Raw genomic sequence first — 17,649 nt, forward strand, 5'->3', positions numbered from 1 at the left:
TTTGATCTATTTTCTGTTTTTTACGCAGTTTATACTGTAAGGATTAAATCGCTTAAAAGTTCAGTATTCAAATACTAACCGCCAGTGTCCATGTCCTGTCATATTTGCATACCGAACTGGTCTGTTTTTTTACTCATTTGTTGCTCCACACACACTAAACCCTTCTTTAAAGACCAGTTTAAAAACTAGTAATACACAAATGAACATTAATCTTTTAAAGTTTACAACAAAAACAGTGCTCTAACTCTTAAAACATACAAGTCAACTTGAAGCCAAAGCATCATCCGTCTTCTAAAAGCCAAACCAACCTGTCTGCGGTGTTTACCTGTGGCTTTACTTGAAAGAAGCAGGGGGGGTTTAACTTGTCGAACAGTCAATAAACCGCAGGGAAAACGACACACAAACAGACTCATAACGCTTATGATGGTCTCCTAAAGTATTGAGATAAATGGCAAAGTAGTGAATGATAACTATACTTATGGTCCATACTATTTACATGATACCCCAAGGGTACTTTAAAGAATGCTGAGGTATTACTATGGTAAATTTGGGTCAAACTGCTCACAAAGTCTGTTCTTGTAGACGAAACACTTTTTTGCTGTTGAAGTCAAAAGCAGTTTTTCCTACATAGTGAATCTGGCTAATGGGGTCAAATGTGAAGTTTGGTAAATTACAGTTTATTGCTGGTTCAGCTGATATTTTCTCTGCTCCGACAGCTGTTGTTTTTGAGAAAAGTGCTGCGAGGAGCGTGTGAAGTATAAACAGGGAGGTTTTTAAGGTTCACAGGTCATGTATGCTGTTGATTCACAAATGGTGCAGGAACGAAGCACGAAAAATAACCAAAACTGTAAATTATTGTGTTCAATTAAAGTCATTTTTCGATTCATTTTAATTGTAAAATTGCAACGTATCTACAAAAATGTGGGTAAACTATAAATGTTTTCAAAGGTGTGACAGCTCTAATATATATTTGAAGAAAAATGAGAAAAGAATGAGATATTTGATTTTCCAAAAAGAGATAACTAAGTTTTTACATTTTTTCAAAATCATGTTTGAGCATTCAAATTGATATCAATCAAACTTTGGTTTGTTTTTATTTATGCCATTATAACTAAAAAAACAGCTAAATAATACAATAAAAACATGATAATATAATAAAAAACATCTAAAAAACAATATCTAATTTTGGAACCAAACTCTTCATCATTTATAAGTATAACTTTAAAAAGCAAAAGTTTGTGTTTACATAACACAAATCCGTGTACTGTGCATATTCATTTTCTGTATTTAAATACAACATTTCGTATTTATTTATATTAACCAACAATATAAATTATATATACATTTTTCCCCCTTATATAAGATATGCATGTATGTGTATATTTTTATAAATATAAAATGAATATGTACAGTACACAGACATATATCATGTACACACAAACTTTTATTCTGCGATCAATCGTTAGTCAGCACTTCTTTTTTGTTACGTCACAAGTATAATATATTGCCATCTATCCATGTAAATTCAAACCTAAAAAGCTCCAAATGCTGTATTGTGTTAAAGTTTCTCCTGTGAAAAACACACAAAAACAAGTCCTCTACACCCTAATTCCTCTATCTAGCTTTCTCTCACACCGCCATTCAGGGATTACATACACTTCAGTTCCAGGACAACAAATGACAAACCAAACTTTCTAAAAAGAAGGATTAAAACTGATCCAACAACAGGCCAAAAACCATTTCCACCCCCGGAGAAAATATTGTCGTTCGGTCACGCATGTTTCTCTGATTCCCGTGAGACACGTAAAGAACAGATTACGCAAATCCAGCAAACTTCCTTCACATTTTCACAACATCATTCTCTCCCGTGTGGAAGCCTCCAGCAAACCCACGGGTCCCCCCCCACCCTCATGCGGTGCAGTCAGGCGTGACGAGACGGGATTTAGACACACATCACTACACAAAGCCGGGCTGAAATGAGTTTACTCGCTGCCACGGCGGCCCTTTAATTTCCACCCGAATGTGGTACAATAACCCCCTGTTCTCTCCAAACCATGACGGTGCGGAAAGATCAGGAAAACCTAACCGCGTGGCATCTGTCTGACTAAACCATCTGTGTTTTTGTTACACATCAGAGCCGACCACTTCAAAACCGCAGGTGAGATAAAGATCCTTCAGTTATATCACTCATTAAAACTGACAGGAATGATGTTTCTGATGCATTCTGGGTAAACAGACAACATGAACAGGTTACATAGCAGCTGCTCTAAAACGTACAAAGACCTAGACATATCAACATAAACAAGACAAATAAAAGGATAAAAGTCTGTCGTCCTCCACCAAATCACTTCTCAACCGTAAAGTATGCCCGGCATGACCACCGGAGCCATAAAACTCTTAAAGATCTGTTTGCTGGAAAACAATCACTAGAGCCCTTTAAACCAACACAGAACAGGGAATTAACACAGATAAGTGCAGGAAATACGACCCGGTGGAAATGAACATCAAAGAAGACGGAAAGTGATCTTAAAGTGAAACTTTGAATGATCAAAGTCCACGTGTCCCTTGAGAAAGAGCCAAACCATTTCAATCAGCCGGAGAAGAAATCTCGGGTATTAAACCTGTTTAGATCTCCACTCGTGCACAGAAGAATTAAACCTTTGTTAAGGTGATTGTTCATTCCCATTAAATGGAGATTATGAAAGGAGAACAGCACCCGGATCAAAACAAAGTATTAGTTTCTCACAGCTGATTGTTTCAGATAGGTCTGCTTTAGACTGCCGTTGCAACACGGCCACAATCACCCGAAATGTATTTTATTTAAAAACCACTGATCTATATAAATGACTGGATTGCGCCTCGAACGGTAAACCAATGGCAGGAGGTGAGGCCACCGGAAGCAATCTCGCCGCCTTCTTGGTATGCCCAACTGACAGAGAGCACCGTTGACTTACAGTTATCTAAAATATGCAGTTTTTCAGCTTATAAGGGAAGGGGTTGGGTTTTAGTTTACATGCGTGGTTAAACAAATTGTTACTTCTGATATTGTTTCCAATGTTTATTTTTATTTTTTTGGCAGAATTGTGACGTATATACATCAACGTATAGATGGTGAGTGTGGATTGCATACTGTTCTAATGGTGCATGTGTAAATGTTTAGACATAAAGCTTCATGACTTAACGAACATATACAGCCTGTATTTAGATTTCAGAATAAGCACATTTGTCATTCGTTGAGGCATCTTGTTAGTCTGCTGATCTGATCTACGCTACTGTAATGAAAATGAACGCAAGTCACTCAATATCTAAAAAGACTGGAAAATCCCTGAATTTAAATAATTAAGCATTTCCATGCTTAAGACGTTTGCTCTTTAAGGATGTACTTTGATACTTTAGATATAAAACGGGGACTGGTAAGTCTCTGTTTTATCATTATTATGTGATTACTCCCTATTCATTTAATAGAATGTTTGTGCATACCAACATGGCGGCGCGGTAGCTTCATTGTAATGATGTCATTAGCAATCCATCAATCCGATTATATAGATCAGTGGCTAAAACTCAAACTGTTCAGCACAATTAAATCCGTTCTCTTACAAATTAACATAAAAGAAAAAGTATAGCTGTAAATAATTCACAACATAGAATGTGATAAACGAGTAGTTGACACATTTACCATACACGTGTCCTATGGTGTCATTCAGCAAAAATGTAAAAACAATCTGTTAAAAATATATTATTTTGTAATATTAATTAGAGTTGCAACCATACTTCAGTACATTTCTTCACCAATATGATTATTCGGTTCCGATAATAATTTGTATTATGACTATTAATATTGAACATCAAATTGATGATGTTTCTAAATGTTTTCTAAATACAGAGCACACATTAATGACATTTTCCTGACATTTGCTCTTTTGATTGACAGGATATATCGGCCCTGATCATCGGCTGTTTTAATTGCTTTTAGCGACAAATACCGATTATTGGCCGATATATCGGTGCATCTCTTTTATTATTATTTTTAATTTAAATAGCATAAGAGAGACTTTATTGTTAGTTTGTTTTCAGAATACTTGCTGTCTTGCCATAGAACACATGTACGGTTTATTTGTCAACTACTTAAACGCTTTACCATGACATTTAATAAACACTTTACTGTTTCTTTGACAGCTTCATGTTACTATTTATTTTGTTAACCCATGTGACAAAATAAATTCTGTAGTATACTTTAGCATTTACAATAGTACACTATAGTGAGTTGTGTTATAGTAATTACTAAATTCTTTTATGTATAATACAATATTGTCTGTACTGAATGTTACCATAGTAAATATTGAGGTTTTCCTACAGTATTTACTACAATTTATCAATTAACTAATGTTTTTCAGAATCTTACTAGGCTAAATAATACTTAAGTATACTACAGTATGTTTTCACGTAGGAAAGATCTGATAATTAACCCTCAAAAGGAATAATACATAATGACACACAATGAAACACTAACTTAAATAAAAAATCTTACGTGCATTTACCAAAATTGACTAAAATCAACCCCGGAAACGTTTACTGGAGTCTAGCTCAGCTGTTTTTTATAAACATTATTATTATTACCTATAGTTATATGAGCAAACTAGTCCAAAAGTCTGTCATAATGTGTCTGAGCATTATGCAAGATCTCACAGCTGCGTCCACCAGCTCTGACCTCCTGTCGAGCTTGACTCGGATCATTTCCATCTGTATACCGGCAGATGAGAGATTCCTCCTGCCTTCCTTTTCTCAGTCCATTCACAAGCGCTCAAAGCAAATGAATTCATGCCGTCTAAAGTCCTTCACACCAGGACAGACTCAGAGGGGGGGCTCTCCTTGACTCTGACCGACTTTAACGCATTTGCAATTCATCATCTTTCTCACACATCCACACAATACCAGCCGCAAAAAAGCTTTGTCATTATAACGTCGCGTGCATGCTTTATTTACAGTGTCTGACACCCGGAGAAAAGCCACGTTTGTGTGCTGTTATTAACTACCAGCTCCATTAGCATTTAACACCGCAGGTGGACGATAATAACAATGTCTTAAGTGATCTTTGTTCTCGCAGGACACTTCCAATAAAACGCTTCAGGGCATGTCTGCGCAAATGGAAAAGCAACATTTGGCATTAAGAAGAGCAAGTGGTTTGCAAACTGCATAAAGTTTTGCAAATATAAAGTTCAATCACAGGTCAAAATAACCAATACTAATAGAATTTAGTGGGAGGATTTCAATACAAAAAGATTGGACCTTAAAGGACACATCATTCCCAAAAGGACTGTAAGGTTCTAGAAAACATCACATGACAATGCAGAACATTCAAGGATCTTAAAGAAAAGCTTTCATGTTTTAAAACTTCTGCAGTTCATGTTCTTAACTATTCAGAAGCAAAACAATAACAAAGCAACACTGAATAAAAAAACCTATAAGGAAATCATTCCTATAAGTTTATTCACTATATATATTTACATGACTTTCCAGGAATTATACTATTTTATTCAAGCTGATAAGAGTAAAAAATATATCACATTTTTTTTAGCTCTATTTACTATAGATACAAAAACACTGACACAAAGCATGAGAACACGGACTCTGACATCAAGCATCGACCTCAGAAAAGGAACCGACTTTACACATTAATACATTCTCAATCTAAAAGTGTCTAGGTCAGTGGTTCTCAAACTTTTTCGTTGTAAGTTCCCCTCTTTGTGCTGTGCATCACTTTGGACTCGAATTTTAATTAAACCAAAAACATGTTCAGTTATACAATGCTGGAACATCAATTATTTTGGTTGGTGGTGCTACTTTTCTGATGCTTGATTGCATTAAATTTGAGGTAAATTTCCATATTTCATAAATGCCACAAAATCTGTGGCCACCCTGGATCCATCTTGGGGTCCCCCAAGTGGGCCAGGGCCCCCAGTTTGAGAACCAGTGGACTAGAATAACTTCATAATGACCATTTTAGACCATTTAGAAATAAATGTTGTTTTGCCAATGCAAAGACTGTATCACATCAATAAAGCTTTGATGTTCAGAAAGAGCCGAAGTCTGAGATAGAGAGACAGTCAGAAAGTAAGACAGCTGTGTTCAAACAGGGGAAGTCCTCTACTGATCTTGAGATGCGTTGAAGCTGGAAACTGCAGTACTCAAGCCACAAGCATCAACACAAAGCAACAGAAGCCCGGAGTGCTGCCACACCTCACCAACCGCACAAATGTCTTACCTTCCCAGGGGGGCGATCCGCTGAACCAATGACGTGCGTCCTCTCTAAAATCTCACGTTTCCTCCAGCAGCGTTCACATATTGCTTTAAACTCCACAACCAACTGACTCCCACGTGAACGCAGGGCAACTGAGGCAGCTCGGGATGGGGGGCAGCGTTGTTCAGCGATCTCCACCCTCCTTCTCTCTCTCTTTACACTTTCTCGACCTCTTTCCCCTTCCCCCTTTTCTCTCGTCTCAGAGTCACTGAGATTGGGAGCAGGAATGTGTGTGCTTCTCATTCGGCTCTGTGCCTCTTGTCTGATCCTGCGAAAAGCATCGCATTTACACAAGCGCTCAAACCCGCCTCTCACAAACACAGGCTCCGCCCATTTGTCACACCTTTGCCAGAGAGCTCCGCCCCTTCAGGGCAACTTCTCCCACATACTCCTGCAGAGCAAAATCTCGGACATGTTCTTGACATACAAAGTTAACAGAAAGATAAACATTTGTATTTGGCAAAAAGAAAATATGTCTTACATTTAATCATTAGCAGACGTGACTTTATAATGAAGAATCGTACAGGATCCGACAATACTAGTAACACTGGTTTTATAGAGAATAAATATTATTAATATACAAAATAGAGCAAACAAATAGATTTTTTTTATGTCATTCCCAAAATCTCAGTCATGTACAAAATATAAGGAATTAAATATCTGTATTACAAATAAACAGATCACACACTAACTTCATATCTTGTGTAGCCCTAAAGTCCATAAACAAGATTTTACCCAACACGATGTGAGGATGTGACAGAGGAGTGTGTATCTGTGGGTTTTTGCTGAAGATAGAGGTGTGATTGGTGGGAAGGCAGCAGTGTTGTTGTCATAGCACCAGTGCTGTGGGCGGAGCGAGAGACGCAGACGTCAATGGTGACGGCCCTGGCTTAATTCATTCACCACACACACACATGCACCTCGCATAGGTATTCTGCGGTGCCAGGCAGTGGGCACACGCAAGCTATTCTGTCACTCTGATCATGTGACCTGTGAGCTGCTTTGCATACGCAGCAGTGCAGACGCCCGAGGGTCACACTGAGAACAGAACAGGCGGATATAACCCGAAGACGGCTCAGAGCAGAACCCCACGTCTAGACGATTGTGATTAAACAACCTAAAATAAGAAGTGTGTCATCATGGTCAGTCTGATGGCGTATCGAAATGACAACACTGCCGGCCGGAGTGGTGACCCCGCTTCAGTCCAACCTAGACAAACTTAACTGATGGACTAAAAGAGTAAGAAAAGAGGATAAGACGGAAGGGAAATATAAAGATAACAGAGAAATTGAAAGAAAAAGCAAGATATCTACAGGGAGAGAAAGAAACGAAGATAGGACAAAAAACTAAACCTCTCTCTTTCTCTCAACAGGTATTGTTCTGGTTCATGTGGAAACTAGTATTTTGGTATTCGCACCTATTGTATTATTGCTCCTGTATGACACATCGCTTAATTCCTCCCCTTAATTCCTCCCTGAACTCTCTGGATAAAAGCGTCTGCTAACTGACTAAATGTAAATGTAAATCGACTGAAAGTGAAAGACAGAATGACAGACAATAACAATAATTATTCAGACATACAGAATTATTATAATAAAAGAAAGAAAGAAAGACAAAAATATAAAAATAAAAGAAAGAAGCTAGAGTAGACAGCTTCTTTCTTAATGTTCTTTTCAAGAAAGACAGACAGACAGACAGACATACAAAAAGAAAGACTAGAGAAACAAAGACATAAAACAAAACTAGAGCAAAACTAATTTTCTATATTTTTTATATACTTATTTTACAAACATAAGAAGCCCTACACCATGTCTGCCATATTCCAAATGCAAATATTTGTTATTTGGATTCATTTGAAACGGGACAGTTGGGTCAAAATAACTAAAAAGATGCAATGTCTGCAGAACTTAAAATACTGCAAAGAAAACAAGTTCATATTCATGTGTCAACATCATGCTTTACAGGTATTTTAAGATCAGTGCAAAGATAAAAAAGGCTCATTTTGATGCATTCATGGGTCTTTGAATTCTCTGTCTGTCACATTGCTGTTCAGTGACTTTAAGGTTGTTTCTGTTGAAATGCAATAAACTGGACTCAAATGACCATAACACACACAGAAATGCTGATTAAAGGCAAAACATTATTGGTTTCTTATTTTTTTCTGGACTCCACTGTAACTCACTTTGGATAAATTTTGTGAAAACATAAAAGTCTGTGATTGTAAAATGTGTTTTTAAAAGAGAAAATACAGCGGTATGAACGTCTGCTGAACGTCTGGGTTTTCTTCTCTGGGTCAGACATCGTTGACTCCTAATCTTAGACAATTCCTGATCCAGATGTGTTTACAAAACCTGGTCTCAACCTATTAGAGCGCTATACAATTCCTGGTTGTGTAGAAAACCTCCAACAGTATCTAAATGACTCCTTCAAATCCCTAATAAATAGCAGGAATGTTGGCTTAGATGCAGAGGACCTCTTCATTCCTGTGATACGACAACACACAAGCAGAGGCCACCTATACTTATACTCGCAGTTCAATTACGGCTTAAGAAGAAACAGAAATATTTATTACAGTACTGTTCGACTCAATCTGAAACAACAAAGCCAAGAGGTGAGTTAGATTCGGTATTACAGAGCAGATGAAAGGGATTGGCCGGAGCGTTCTGGAGATCATTAGCGTAGATCCCCTGTAGACTCCATCACTAGATCTTCAACTTTCCCTACAATATTCATCAAAGGAGTCTGTCGGTCTGAATGCAAACCAGCCAGAACATGTCAACAGGCAGGCAACCTGGTTACGTCCATGTGTTGGCATGAAGACGGCCTGACGTTCTCCCACAGTCCGAATGAACCGCATGCATTTGATGGTGTCGTATGGCACCGGAGGCGTTTCACGGGCGTCGCATGACTTGCGGGCAAGACGAGAGTTCTTCTGAGACAGATTGCACGAGCATTGAAGTATGCAGACAGAATCCTGTGGCCATGGAAAAAATGTGAATTTTAAAGAAAAACTTGGCCGAAAAAATGAAAATCGTTGTTATTAATAATTACGCACCCGTATGCAAACCTGTGTGGTGTTGGTTTCATGAAACAAAAATAAAAACTTAACACAAACCTGTATATGACTCTTTATTCCGTTTACAAAATGAGATATTTTGAGAAATGCAATGCAAAAAAAAGTCTTTTTTTCTTGTTTTCCAGTAAAAATGTCCACAAATTCTTGAATCAAGATTGGAAAAAATTCAAGAAATAATCTTGAATTAAGGTTTACGTTTTTTTTAGTCACTCAATTCAAGATCATTTTTGTTACCCCATTGGCAGATTTTGTGCTTGTTTTAAGCACAAATTTACTGAAATTTCATATTTTTTACTAAAACAAGACTATTTTCTCAGTTTGCTAATCATGGAAATGCTTCTTGATTTAAGAATGTTTAGACATTTTTACTGGAAAACAAGAAAATAAGACCAAGTAAGAAAGTCATTTTTGAAAGTGGTTTTGTGTCCCTATATTTGAAGTCATTGGGGGTCAATGTTGTTTGGTTTCCATTCTTCGACTTCTTTTGTGTTTGGCAGAAGAAAGAAAGTCATACAGTTTTAAGAATAAAATATAGCTGCAAGCAGCAATCATCGGGTTCGAGCAGGCTAAGTGGACTAATGTCGACTGCCTTTGGTCACTACGCTCAGGAATCGCACGTCAAATGTCACGTGATACACAGTTGTTCATGCACTCCAAAAGCGTTATTACGCCCCCCGGTGGCCGAATAAGTTCATGTTTCTTACAGACCTTAAGGACCATGAGACGAATACGCCCAGCGAGTGTCGTTTTGATCGGCCTCTGTTAACCCGGTGTAATGAGTGCTCAAAATTCATCGACCAATGGCGGCCATGTTTTTTGAGATACGCCAATGTCCTTTTAGTTATTCATGTAGCATGAGACAAAGACCCACCATACCAAATATCAAGTCATTCGGGCAAAGGATTGCGTAGTTATAGCCATTTTCTAGCTCATTCAAATTATAGCGCCACCTAGTGGCCAAACGCCGCAGTTTTTTTATTGTGACCCCGGACTGAGGGTCTACACATGTGTTCCAAGCCCCATGAAGATATCTCAAATGGTTTACGAGTTATGGCCGTTTTAGCTAAATATGCCACTTCCGGTTTGGACGTTTTAGCGCCACCAAGCGGCCGTGAGTGGAAAATTCAACTTTTTTTTGATAGTTATTTACATTCACACTCCACAGATGTCATCAGCGCTGGTTTGGTTCCGATAGGGCAAAAATCCAGGGACTAGTTCATTTTCTTTTTTGTTGCATAAAATGCAAATTAGCGGAAAAATTTGCATACCGGAAATGAAATCGGAGATATACATTTTTTAAGTTTTGAGCCAATGATTACTCTGATATAAAACACTTGGGTGTGCGACAAACGGTTTAGGAGTATCGGGGGCAAACGCGCTTTTTATCGTTGTAGCGCCACCTATGGGCCGATTTGGCAGGCTCCGTGTATCTGAGTAGCGACAAGGACTACTACCATCTGACCAAGTCTCAGCTCTGTCGGCTTTACGGTTTGGGCTGCAGCATCAGTTTTAGGGCAGAATAATAATAAGAATAATAATAAAACCAACAAATACAATAGGTTTCTAGCCCTTCGGGCTCGAACCCTAATAATGGCAGAAATTTCATTTGTGTGGAAACGATTCTAAACAGCTTCATAAAATAAACAGGCTTGCTAAGACAGGCCAATTAAACTGTCCCACAAAAGCGATGACGCATCTCCACATTTGTGCCAAATGTCTGTGTGGCCTCACAAACCTTCTGGCGGTCTTCATCCTCCATAAAAATAAACTGATCGCAGCGAGAGTCTATGCAAATGTAGGTCTTTGCGCCTAGACACATCCTTCAGGTAAACCATCCAACCACATGCACAACAACACCGCAAATAAGATTTCTTCATCGAGTCTCCAATGAATTCTTCTACTACATTTCGTGCATGCTTATAACTAAGCACACGCTTTTAACCAAAGCGACTTTTCGTACGAATGCTTCAACGTATACATTTTAATCAGTAAGTGTGTTCCCTGCCGCTGGAACCCATGACCTTTGCAATGCTAACTCAATGCTCTGCCAAAGCTACAGGAACATCTACAATTCATTTCGCCTTCACTTTTCATTCATACACAATGACATCTGAAACACAAGCCATCCCAGCTGACAGTAACATTTGTATATTTTATCAGATGTGTCTGATATATCCCTGTGTCTGTGTCTGTTTGTATTTTTACCCTGTGTCTGTGTCTGACATATCTCTCCAGCACCATGACACGTTCATCTATCTCCTGTGCAATTAAACGCATCCTATACCGCTGATGTATAGCAGCCCAATTTATAAGTGTACTCCAAATGCCAAGGGTATCAGACGGCCACTGTCAATTTTCCCACAATCCCCTGCTAAACATACCGCAACGGCAACATTGTAACGAACGCTTGGGACGCCGGGTCATTAACGGTCTCACAGCCGTGAGTTTGAGTCACCTCTACATGTACCCCCCATCTCCACACAATTCATCCTTCATATTTATCAGATTAAAATCCAGCCGTTTGAACCCGCCACACTTCGCTTTCACGTCTTTTATCTGCCAAGCTGATCCAGTATTCCTCCTTTCCATTTCCAGCAGCCTTCACTGGCAAAAATGAAGACGCATGGTCAATTATGCAGGACTAACTTCCCAACCGAAGGTCTAAGTGGAGATTAATCTTTTAACTCAGAAGTCAAAGCAATTACAGCTTTAAAACAGATCGATCCTGCATGACACGTTTTAGGAAATCAAGAGATGCCAGCGTGGAGTGAAAGCGGGTGCGTCCCACTTCAAGTTTCCATACAGCTCAACTAGAAATGATCTTTTTTTAGGAATTTCTTTCTACTGCAGAACACAAAAGAAGATATTTGGAATAATGTTGGTAACCGAACAATAATGGGCCTCATTTACTTACACTGTGTGAACACAAAACACATTTTTCAAAATATCTTCTTTTGCGTTTCACAGAAAGAGTCAAATACAGGTTTTGGACTACATGAGGTAAAAGATGCTGACAAAAAAATATTTGTTGCTCAACTTTCCCCTTCGCCTTTCTTTAATGCATATACAGAACTGTTACATTGTCTAGTGTAATATGAGCACAGGTGAATTGTAAAACCATATAATAAGTGTTGTGTCACTGCACATTGACAAACATAATAAACTCATCTAACTAGGTCATCTAAGCCCCAAGTATCTAGGACAAGCTGACCATCAGGATTGTGCAGAATCCAACTTCACACGAAAGTCCAAAATATCACAAAAACAGCCACAAATAAAAACAGTACAAGACTTAAGTATGATTTAGGGATGGACCAATAGGATTTCTTTGGGCCAATACTAATTTTAACAAACAACTATCGGCCGATATTGGTCAATTTCATACAGTACTACACAACATTAGCTAGTTTTTCTGCAATAAATTAATTTTAGTGAACATTAATTTCATGCATTTAACATTGTTAGAGTAAATGTGGATAAATGTAAGTTAATAAAAGACAACATGACAATCTTCAAAGGTGATTTTTGCTCTCCAATATTTCATTTATTAAGAACATTCAACTCAAACTTGCCCTTAAATTTAAAATTTCTTTAATACAAATATGCTGTTGCTATTTACAGTAATTATTTTGCTCAGAGAAAAACATTGTATATTCAGACATGGAACTCATTGCCTCCATGCAGTTAATTAATAAACTAGGGACCTACAAAATCTGTTCGATTTTTTCCCTAAATCCTGTTAGATTTTTCCCAAATTCAATTAGAATTTTTCTAGATCCTGCGTTTTATTTTTTTGTGGTGTACAACCATGTTATTATGAACCAGTATCTTATGTGTAATACATCTCCATAAAAGGGAAGGAAGGAGTCGGGAACCGGCAAACATTTAAACATTAAATAACAGAAATAAAAACAGCCGGCGGCCCCTCACGGACGACCGCCGGCGAAATAACATAAACACAAGTATAAATACAAATACAAACATAACACACGTTCGGGCCCGGTCCTCTCTCTTCGGCGGTCCGGTCGCTCGTTCCTTTTACACGGCTTTCAAATCAACAAAAAAAACATAATGCCCAGGTTTCACAGACTAGGTTTAAGACAAGCCCCAGACTAATATTAATTTGAACTGTCTTAACTGAAAATAACAGGCCCTGGCGTATCTTAAAATATGTCAGTGCCATTGTTTTCATTCAAGATGGACATCAGTAATGTTTTTTCCACGGCATTTTAACAAAAGCGACTTAAATAGCCAAAATGAACTAAGCCATAGTCCTGGCTTAGGATAAGCCTCTTCTATAAAACCGCGCCAATATATCCAAAACAAACCTCGCTGACGATTCAGAAAGCACGAGCATTGGAAACCCAACACATCTGAACACAAATCATCTCAATACACAACACATTTACTTAAAGTGGCCCAAAATGATCAAATAAACAAAACTGCTGTACAAAACAACGGGATGATATATATTGAATGTGTGCATTTGTGTTTGAGAATGAAGGGATCTGTTGTTCTCCACAGAACATCCAAACAGCCCTCACAAGACACAGTGGGCCATAAGCCAGCCATTAAAGCAATAAAGATGAGTTATGCACAAAGAGAAGCATTTACAGCAACGAAAACATTCTTAAGCAGTTTGTGTATCGCTCTCAAGTGCCGCCATCTCATCTGGACTCCCTCCATGCAAAGTAGAAAGTCCATCAAATTAATTTAAGCCGCTGTTTAACCTCTGAAATTATCGTTTCATTTCCTGAGCAAACAACTGCGTTACAGCGCATGAGATGGTAATTTACTCGCAGCAGCGATGAGAGAAAGTAAATGCAGGATAAACTGGATTTGGGTGCGATGGTGGGATGCTTGGAACCAGTTATTTTGCAGCCGTCAAGCACACATGAATCAGACCCAAACATGAGCAACAATAGTCTCGGTACAGTGTTTATGCATCACACGCACAATTACACTCGGACTTCATGTTACACCCTCAGAATTTTTCAACAAAGTCGACACATTAGAGCCGTTTGTGTTGGTGAATCCAGATCCCCTTATTATAAACATACACAAAACAAGAATCTCAGCAAAAAACAGTGCCACGTCTATTCTAAGCTGTCTCCGGAATGAATGCACAGTTCTGCGGACGTGGGTATGACATGAATAATTCACAGTGGGAAGATATCAAATATGCATATTTGGAGGCCTTGCGACTGGCGTGTTTTATCATATCTCAGGGATGAACGCCGGGATCTGTACAAACACTCGTGCTATTAATACAAAGGTCAGACAACAGCCGAACTCAAGAGACAAGACGCTCTGAATAATGTCCATTTACAATGAAGATAAATGACAGCTGGAACGTACCATTAGACAGGGATGACTGGTAACCATCTTATTAAAACAATGTTAATTTAATTCCCACATTAGTCTATAAAACTAAGCCAGGGTCTAAATACATGATCCCTATTTTATATTTCAAGTTCAGGGGTAATACTGAAGAAGAATATATAACATCTCATTCACAACACTTGAATTCTTAGTTACCTAAGAGAGAGAGAGAGAGAGAGAGAGAGAGGTGGTGGTGATCTCTTTAACCCGCCTGGAGAGACATCAAGCCACAATTGAAAGGTCTTTAACTAGACTCTCGCTGTTGTCATCTAACCTCGCTCATACACCCACTGAAAGCTCTGAGGTTTTCATATGTTGGTCAAGAGTGTTTCTATTTTCTGCCGTGTTTTTCACTCTCTGAATAGCATTGATCAACCGGCCGCTGAAAGAACTGCTTGATGCTTTAAAGGTGTCATGTACTGGTCTCCTTTATGGTTTATACGGTTGTATGAGGTCTAGGTATAACGCTCGCGGGTTTTTTACATTCAAATACATTAAAATCAATAAGTAATCCACCGTCGACCTGGGCCTTGTTCAAAAAGGAATCCGCATTGAAATGAAGCGAACAAACGCTCAATGTTTTAGTCACGTGAGTTGGAACGTCTTTAAAAATAAACTTCAACCACGCATTACCTAAGTAGGAATCCAAAGGAATTGTGTTCTTCAACATTCAGGCACTGCAAAATATTTTGCGATCTTTAACGGCATGTTTATTGTTTGCGGGGCTAGAGAAGTAGTCGTTGATATTCTTCCTAGATAGGTGCATTCCAGGACCTGGTGTACGCTGGGCCTGGTGTCAATAACAGTTGTAATTTCAGTAACAAGGACTCTTTCAGTTCTGACACTTACAGGATGTTCGCTTGACTACACTTACCTCTTATATAAGCAAAGATCGGGTTCAAATTTATGTCTTAAAGGGGTCATATGACACGGCTAAAACTGATATAATCGCTTGTTTTATATGTAATGCAAGGTGTGCAAACGATTTAAGGTTAAAAAATGCTGTGTTTTCCACATACCGTGCACATTCCGCCTCTCTCAAACATGCAGATTTTTAAAAAGCTTATCGCTCTGAAAAGCGAGGTGTGCCATGATTGGCCAGTTTACCAGTGTGTAGTGATTGGTCAAATACTGCAAGCCTGTGGCGGAAATGTAACGCCTCTTACCATATTTGGAACATCAGGTTCCAAAGCAATTGTACTGACAGGAACGCCCACCTTACATGCTTATACATTTGGGCAGTCTAAGTCCACTCATACCACGAACTGACATAGATTTATGGGGATGTGGTTACACGAGGCGTTTTCAGGCAGGTCTGGGGAGCATTTGCTTTTAGATAGAATGCATCTTTCGTTCCGATACTTACATTTTTGCAATTTTACGTGTCTACTACACGCACTGGCAACTTATAACACACCAAAGACACAGAAAAACACGTGTTCGCGCAATATGACCCCTGTACATTTAATGGAAAACAAATAATTGATTTAAAAATTGCAACCGATCGGTCCGAGCTTAGTGCTTCCAGGTCACTGATGCCCAATAGAGCTTCAATTTAAATATTATAACATGACTTATTGGCAGAAATAAAGACTATTGTTTTACATAAAATAATTATTTTACAAAACAATTATAAACAGACCGACCACATGTAAAATTAAATGAGTATATAGAAACTTCCCTCGCAGGATTTTTTTTAAATCAAACTCACATTTTTCGACAAGTCACCACATTTGATCCCAAAGGTTTCACATGAAAATGTTCATAAGCCACATGTGAAATTTACGTTGCTTTTTCGTAACGAATTCTCAAAATGACCAAATTAACCAGGGTCAGTCCACTGCCAACAGGAAGAGCTCAAATTAAAGTTCCATTCCTCTACCCAGCAGTCAAGTTTTTAAAAAACCTTACATGTGCCATCTCAGACGATCTTAGCCATTTGATCATTTTATGCAAATGCGCCCAGAAATGCATTTTTAATGATGAGTGATGTGGTGCAGGTCTCCATGTGGCACTCACTCGCAGCATCACTGCACCAGATGCCAGACAGCAGGGGTCAGACCATCAGACGCACCAAGAGAAGCCGATCACTCCACATTTACTCAAGAGAAAACCTTAAATGACACGAGCAGTGATGGATGCCCGCATGAGCGCACTACGGTGGGATGTATGGACGGGGTCAGACAGACGATGCCCTTGGCATTGAGTAAATATCTTGCAGTGACGTTCTTAACGCATGCAAAACGCCTGATGAATGTCTAACCCGAGTGATGCTCACTGAAACGTCTCAGAATAAAAACACACGAGAAGACCTGTGACATTAACAGCCGCGTAAAAGACACATGTGGCGCACGCAGTTCATGTCTGAGCACACAAAAAAACAAACGCAATTACGACTCAATGAACATTTGGCGTCCAGCACGTGTCTCCCGTGATGCCGCAGTCACGCGCATCGGCTCCTATCGTTTCCCTTTAACGCCAAATACAAACAAACGCGTACATTTATTTATAAAGGCGCGTTTCGCACACTCACCTGTCATTGTTTCGCACGGTCTCCAGTCCGTGGATTGAATGAAGGTGGTGCGTAACATCACGGATTCAACGGGTCCCCGCTCAGACGCGACGCTCAGCGCGCCCTCACGGCTGAAGGAAGCGGGCGCGTGCGAGCGAGCGTGCGGGCGCGGTGCCCATGGAGACGAGCAAGCAGATCCCGGCACGCACTTGTTGGAATAATTCTGATTGGTGAAGCACAAGATGACAATATGTTTTATTAGAGTGAATATCAAACGCATTTAAACTATATTTACATTCATTCTTTATTGTTATCTGTATTGCTTTTATATTTCAATTGTAAAAAAATACACATTTTGTTATTAGTAGTGTTTTCCTTTTT

General features: G+C 38.9%; 1 protein-coding gene across 2 annotated transcripts in view; it reads right to left on the minus strand.

Moving 5' to 3' along the window:
- Positions 1 to 17,409, minus strand: part of tiam1b (TIAM Rac1 associated GEF 1b) — a 56,444-nt gene extending 39,035 nt beyond the window's left edge. Inside the window, exon 1 of one of the 2 annotated variants that reach the window (XM_056756742.1) lies at positions 17,290 to 17,409. The gene's annotated coding sequence lies outside the window, so the exon portion shown is untranslated. Of the gene's footprint in view, positions 1 to 6,262; positions 6,561 to 17,289 lie in introns of those variants that run through there. The other variant, XM_056756743.1, reaches the window with a different exon arrangement.
- Between the last annotated feature and the right edge of the window lie 240 nt (positions 17,410 to 17,649).

Source organism: Triplophysa dalaica, chromosome 9 (genome assembly GCF_015846415.1).
Source record: "Triplophysa dalaica isolate WHDGS20190420 chromosome 9, ASM1584641v1, whole genome shotgun sequence".
Taxonomy (NCBI): Eukaryota; Metazoa; Chordata; class Actinopteri; order Cypriniformes; family Nemacheilidae; genus Triplophysa; species Triplophysa dalaica.